Here is a 7656-nt window from a genome sequence, read left to right on the forward strand (position 1 = left end):
GGACCGAAAAATCAATATGATTAGATTTATTCTACCATATTATGTGCAACAGCTACTTATTCATAACTGTTCAGGGTGTATGATATTGGGCGCTGCTCTTGTAGCGACCATTCAACAAATTTCTGAATTTATTTGGACGAATAAAGATTATTATCATTATTATCATTATTAAAGTCATCATATCCAACAAATTTGAGTTTGAAAAAAAAATGTTCAGTTGCAGTTAGTGCAGGTTTAAGCACACAATATTTTTTTTTCGTTGCATTAACACACACAAAAATTACATGGTTCTGATAACTCCCAATTTCAAAATAGGATGGGTAGGTAGGATTTATTTAATATTTATTTATTTATTTATTATTTATCTTGTTTGAGGATCTGTTCAGATGTTCTCTTTATATTTACAGAGGTCAACAGAGACTTAAATCTCATAATTTCTCACGCGACTTCAGAAATTCTTTCAATTTCTTGATAATTTTTTTGAATTATCTGAAACAAGTTTAGGTTGACAGTAAAAAGCTAGGTTGGGTCAGGTTATCGGAACCAAACAATTTTTTGGGGGGCCTTAGCAGAAGCTGTGTAAATGTCCACGTTGCCCTACACCATGTTTTCATTGAGAATCCTGGCAAACAACCATTTTTTTATATTTCCTGCAAAAGTACATTGATGACAGAGCTTGTTCGGAAATTCCCAACTGCTTTTGTACACATGCTTAAAGTCGAAAACCCTGGTGACTCTGGAGAATTCACCTACATACACTGCTGTCCACAAAATCACAGATCTTTACATATTCACAGGATTCTTTTGCTGAACTGTAAGACCCTGAGGATATAATTCTACACATCACTCTTATTTTCGATCAACCGATTTTCAGTTTTGGGTTTTGACCTAATGCATATAAATACCACAGAGGATAACATTCGCAATAACATCCTGCCAATATGATTTATATCTGTATTAATACTGACAAATATCATCTCATAAAAAGTGCTGTTTCAAATTTTATGATCAGTAGCTCAGACACTTGGCTATCCGTCTTGAAAAAGTCGTTTTTGAGAACACTGACACATGACTACATGGGTATTAACTAGTACTAGTAGTAGACAATGTTGTTTACCAATATCGAGTTGGTACGCTGATCCAAGCCAGATAGCCAAGTCTATGGGTTACTTTACAGAGATAGCCCATTTAATGCATTTCTTGAATATTTGATTTAAAATGTGGAAAAGCTACTTATAACTAATTGTAATACTATGTCAAGTAGATGAGGAACTTTTAACTTTACATTTTTAATTAACATAATCAGGTAAATGATGTAATCTTTTAGCAGAAAAGTTCAGTCACAACATTGACCAATTTCACATAGATGTACCAACATTTTCAACAAAACAAAGCAGTTTTTGAGATTCAGACATCTGTATATGTTATTCATACAGTCTCACAGACAGTCTAGAAAGAAAGACAGACAGACAGACAGACAGTGATGGTATCACTGTGTATCATTGTCTGTCTGTGTGTCTGTCTGTGTGTCTGCTTGTTTGTCTGTCTATCTGTCTGTCTGTTTGTTTGCCTGCTGCACATTAAGGATATTTGCTAAGGGCAGTATTAAAAGTAGGTAACATCTACTGGGGTTCCCGTGTCATTTTATTTGAGTTATCAAACAAATGTTAATAGATTCTATCGGAAACACTGCCACTTTTACCCCTTTCCCCCTTCTGTTACTTAAGAAATACACTGGTTTTGAGACTTACTACCATTCACATACATCATCACAACATATACACACATACACATCAGACAGACACTTAATCATTACTGGGTTAGTGTTTTGTGAATGTATGTCACACACACACACACACACACACACACACACAGATGGACAGACACTTATCATAGCTATAGCTCTACTGATCTTTACTTTTGATCAATTGGGCTTTAAAGTGACACACTGTGAGTGTGACAACTGGCAAATTGATCATATGAGGCATATGACCAAGCCATTCAAGATCTAGCACACTGTACATGTAATTATTTAACACATTTTGACTATTTTATAAAAACAAACACACACAGACAAATTTACAGTCTGCATGTTTCCCCACTTGACAACTTGAAAACTCTCTCTCTTCAAAATTCCTTTAACTATCAGGAATATATCAGAGAACAGAGACATGATTCACATGTTTAGTGTAGTCTGCAGCTCTACACCAGAATTAATTCTGCACTTATCCATTCCTCATGATTTGTAGAGTTCAAATGGATCAAAGAGAGTTCTAAGTAGAGTTCAAATGGATCAAAAATGTGTCAAAACTCTAAAAACAATTATTGTTGAAATAATAATTTTGGAAAATATACAATGGAATTGAAATTGAAGAACACTTTTTTGTTTCATAAACAGTGGCACATAACATTCACTAATAGTTAGAGGGTGGAACACGGTTTCACTTTTTATCAACAATGTGAAATTTGTAGTTTTTGTAGTGATTGTAGTATTTTTGAACAGTCGTGAATTATCATTTTTGGGGCCCAAGTCTGGATTGCCTAGAGTGGTTTAGAAACTTACAAGGTTCCCTTATATTATTTTTTAAAAAGTCAGTCATCTTTACTTAACAATACAATCATGCAAATTATTTGTCTATTCTAAATTAGCATCTGAAGTGAACAATGAACAAAAAGCTCTGAAAAACATTTTTTTACAATCATGCAAATTATTTGTCTATTCTAAACTAGCATCTGAAGTGAACAATGAACAAAAAGCTCTGAAAAAAACATTTTTTTTTACAATTATGCAAATTATTTTGTCTATTCTAAACTATTAAACATCTGAAGTGAACAATGAACAAAAAGCTCTAAAAAAACATTTTTATAATTATGCAACTTATTTGTCTATTCTAAACAAATATCTGAAGTGAACAATGAACAAAAAGCTCTGAAAAAAACAATGTAACTATGATGAAAATTGTAGCCATCACCACTAAAGATTGATGCAACATGAAGGTAAACACATTAAAATACAAAACCCAGCACTACATATATCACATTATCAGTAAATTTTAATCATCTTATCAATATCTTAGTAGTAAATACAGAACCTGTTATCAATTGAAGGTGTGAAAGTTTTTGAAATTTGGTTAGAAGTACAAAAATGAAGTTCAGCAATCGTATTGACGCCATCCCCCCTCCCCCAATATGAACACAGTTCGTTTATTCAGCTTGAGTGACATTGTGCAATCATCCTTTTACTTAAATCAACCTAGCATAGGTAAAATTTTCTTTATTCTTCAATCATTTTACAATATTCCTTGTCTTTGACATGAAGCAACAAGGCCCCTTAGGTTACTCGTATTTTCCTGGCTGAATGAAGGAAAACATAGGGTGATAATAATGTAAAGCCTATAAATGTTTTTTCACAAATGCAAAGCGACTTTTTTGGGTGCAAAACAAAGTATGTTTGTTATGTTATCAGTTCCTACAATGCACTCTGAGCCAATCACTCTAAGTGGCAAACTTGGTACAAACGAAGATTCGTTTTCTCAGACATTTGTTGGAAAAAGTGATCATGACAACTGATTTTCAAACACATGCACACTTGTCACTCAAACACAACACCTTTTGAGATGTATATACAACTATAAAAAGTTATCATGATGTGAACGCTGGCAACAAAGTCAAATTTGTTTTGTATGCGACAAAATGTGTTATCAGTACAAGCGATTTTTTGACACTGACATACACTTGTTCTTCAACAGAACACCTTTTGAGATGTATAAAACTACAAAAAGCTATTATGAAGTTAACGTTGGCAACAAAATCAGATTGGTTTTGTGTGTGACTTGTTGTAAAATGTGTTACCAATACGACTTGATTTTCTGACATTCACGCAAACATTTGTAACGCCTTGCGAAAGATACAAAACTACAACATGCTATTATTGATGTTTATGGTTGGCAATAAAATCAGGTTTATTTTGTGTTAGTTGTTGTAAAACATGTTATCAGTATGACTTATTTTCTGACAGAGATATTCTTGTCACCCAAACACAGTATGATTTGACACCACAAAATTACGACGCAAATATTAACAAAATAGAAAAAAAAATTTGTGTGACTTATAGAATGTGTTATCAGTATGACTTATTTTGTACAGATACACTTGTCACTCAAACACAGTACCATGTAAGACATATGAAATTACGACACAAATATCGGAAACAAAATGAAATTTTTTTGTGCGTGACTTGTTGTAAAATGCGTTATCAGTATGACTTGTTATCAGACACAGCGATACCGTTGTCACTCATACACTGTGCCTATTCATCCACACAAAAGCATGACACCTGGGGTTATTATTGACTTGAATAGCTTGCCTTACTATGTAATTTCCTCTCTAAACTGGAGATTGACATCAATATTCACACTATTTTCCTCCCGTATTGAGCTAATGCGTTAAAAACACATTTAGGTAAGTAAACAGTCAGTGCTAGGTCAAATGCTACAATGTATTCATACACACATGACTTCTAATAAATTAAACATACACTGAACACATGTATGCCATCTGAATGGTGTAGGTGTAGTGTGTCCTGTAGACAAGCAATGAGTTATAGAAGAACATGACAGACTGAAGCGATCAACAAACAACAACTCACTAGTCTATACTCATCGTCACTATTTAACTTGTTTCACTCTCAGTGTCTGTGTTTTCAATACTGCATTACATGTACATTAACAGGAAGCATTCACTAAATATTTACGATCTCAAATGTTGACTCAGTGTCTGTTTTTTTTTTCAATAGTAGCAATACTCTAACAGAAAGTGTTTACTAAATTTTTACTATCTAAACAGTAAAATGTTGTTTCAGTGTGTTTTTTCAATACTGCATTACACTAACAGAAAGTGTTTACTAAATTTTTACTATCTAAACAGTAAAATGTTGCTTAAGTGTGTTTTTTTCGATAGTAGCAATTAATACTCTAACAGGAAGCATTTACCAATTTTTTACTATCTAAAAAGTAAAATGCTGTTTCAATGTGTTTTTTCAATACTGCATTACACTTAACAGAAAGTGTTTACTCAATTTTTACTATCTAAACAGTAAAATGTTACTTCAGTGTCTATTTTTTTCAATACTGCAATACTTTATTAAAGTGATTGCTAATTTTTTACGATCTAAAATGTTGCTGCAGTGTTTTTTTCAACACCCCAATGCTATCATAGCAAGTGTTTACATGTACTTATTTTTTACTTTTTGATCTTTTATGGTCATATTTATTTCATAAGTTGAAGTATTAAATTACCCAAGTTATTCAAACTATGAAAAGTGTTGAATCATGTAGCACAAGGTAAGAGTTAGTTCTCATACTGTCAAATATTTTATTTTCAAGGGATTTTATTTTCACTGAAAAGAGAAATTGGCTGCATTACCTGGACCTAATTGTCACTGATTTAAGAATAGATGGTATCCCTGTCTATGAATAACAAGTATTTTAAATGGATTTCATTTTAGCGAAAAAAACCACACCACCGAAAACAGGGAAAGATAAATTCCAATCGAAAACTTAGTATTTCAGTTTCTTCATGTTGTAAATTTCTGATATACTTTTTTGTATATAAACCATTTAATTATAAATAAATAAATGCTAGACTCAAACTCCTACAGCACTGTGTTTATTCTTACATGATAGTGAATTTACCATGAATTCAACATGAATTTTACATGGGGTACTAAGGCAGTAAATGGGGCTTTAAAGACCCTTAATACTCAGTAACTGTTCTGAGGTGGTTATCAATACAAGCCTTTATAATGATAATTGATGTACAGTAAACTGTGTCCTGAGGTTTATGACATACTGACTGGAAAAAAACCCCACTGACTTCCTAAAATAAGCCCGCAACAAAACAGACACACTCTAGTGTTAAAGCTGCACTAGCTGTGACAGGAATGTTTTGTGAAACTGTTTTGTTAAGAATAACGAGTTACTTATGTAAGTCACCCTGAACAATATTGAATCACCAATGAATAAACAGTGTGGAGCAGTTGTGTAGTACGGGGACATAGTAGGGTACAAAATATCAGTCAAATTGATTTTTGGGTCTATATCCTAAAATCAGTGTCGGACACCCCAACTCAATCACTATTTTAATTTTGTTTAATAATATTCCTTACAGATAAAATATGCCTATAATTGACATGGGCAATTTCTAATTATTGGTATTTTAACAATTTTTAGTTAATATATAATATTTTTGGTTGTCTCATCAAAAAAGTTCAAGTACATTTGAGTTGTGCCTGATTTGTTGTGGGCAATCAATATTGTTCACTTTGTGTTTACATGTCTTGTAAACTGACTCCCATTGGAAATTTTGTCTCGGTTACAGACTGTCTTGTGCCATTGTACGCTAAAATGGTATTGAGGATAATACTGTTATTACTATCTTGGTTTGCCTTTGTTGTGCTTTCTTTTCAACTTATATCTCCATTTTTTCAAAGAATTAAAAAGGGACATAACTTATGTTATGTGAGGAGAGAGGACATCAACTGCAATTTTAAAATAATAATGACTTCAATACATGAAAACATTATTGTATAAATGAAAAAAAAAGTTCATATATGCGACTAATTCATGTATTGTATTTCATCCATTCCTCGTGGTGTCCAGTACTGTTAGCTGACTGTAGAAAAGAACGAACGACGCCCTTTCACTTCAGCTGCGAAGTACTCAGCTTTTAATATACGGAAGAGAGTTAGATCTAGGAACAAACATGACTCCGGGACACGACTGTCCCGTTGCATCAAAACAGCCATACGCGACAACGTACGCAACAATCAAATACCATGTGTAGGCCGAGAACGATCACGACGTAGTTTTTCTAGAAACTGATCATCAACATCGGCACGTGGATTAGCTGTGAAATACGAACTTCGGAGTGAGAACCGATGATACACAAAACGGCAGATCAATTATCATCCAAACATTGATTGATTTGATTGATCGAGTCAACGATTGATTAATTTAATTTCAATGATTGATTCAATATCATTCCCATGTTCACCCACGCCGCGTACACCTTGCAATCAATATTTTAAATGACTAAATGAAATCACTTACTTTTTACGGTAGTACAGAGAAATGACCAAAGTTCCGTGTCACAGCAAATGTACAGGCGTGTTACATCTTCTGGCTTCACTGATTCTGTATCGAGGCAACGTATTCATCAACATTGACATCAGGCATGCATGAGGATAAGCCTTTTGACTGCCTAGCAGAATAGAATCAGATAAATTGCTCCCTAGGTTCCCATCACTTTATACAGTCTTTTCGTGAACAATAACAGCGCCACCAACGACGGGAATGGTGTATGCAAGCAATAGGGAGAAAAACGTTTTTCTATGAATAATAGGATGGCATTATTTCTTGTTCTCGTCCTTATGAACAAAAATGAACATTTCCTAATATAGTTGTTAATACGAACACATTTTCCAGAAAAGACGATAGAAACTATATTGTCCTGTTTAACCAGTGTACCACGTAAAATTTAACAAATATGATTTATATCAACTGCTAGTACTAAGGGCTTTATATAACAAACAACGTATAAATGTATGAAGTACGTTTTATCTCTTTGCAAATAAGAGGTTTTTTCCCTTGGTCCATT

At 33.3% G+C, this 7656-nt stretch overlaps 1 protein-coding gene across 1 annotated transcript in view; it reads right to left on the minus strand.

Moving 5' to 3' along the window:
- Positions 1-7238, minus strand: part of LOC144436332 (protein SSUH2 homolog) — an 80312-nt gene extending 73074 nt beyond the window's left edge. Inside the window, exon 1 of the mRNA XM_078125102.1 lies at positions 7110-7238. The gene's annotated coding sequence lies outside the window, so the exon portion shown is untranslated. The remainder of the gene's footprint in view (positions 1-7109) is intronic.
- Positions 7239-7656: the final 418 nt, after the last annotated feature.

This window comes from Glandiceps talaboti, chromosome 6 (assembly GCF_964340395.1).
Source record: "Glandiceps talaboti chromosome 6, keGlaTala1.1, whole genome shotgun sequence".
In the NCBI taxonomy this organism is placed as follows: domain Eukaryota; kingdom Metazoa; phylum Hemichordata; class Enteropneusta; family Spengelidae; genus Glandiceps; species Glandiceps talaboti.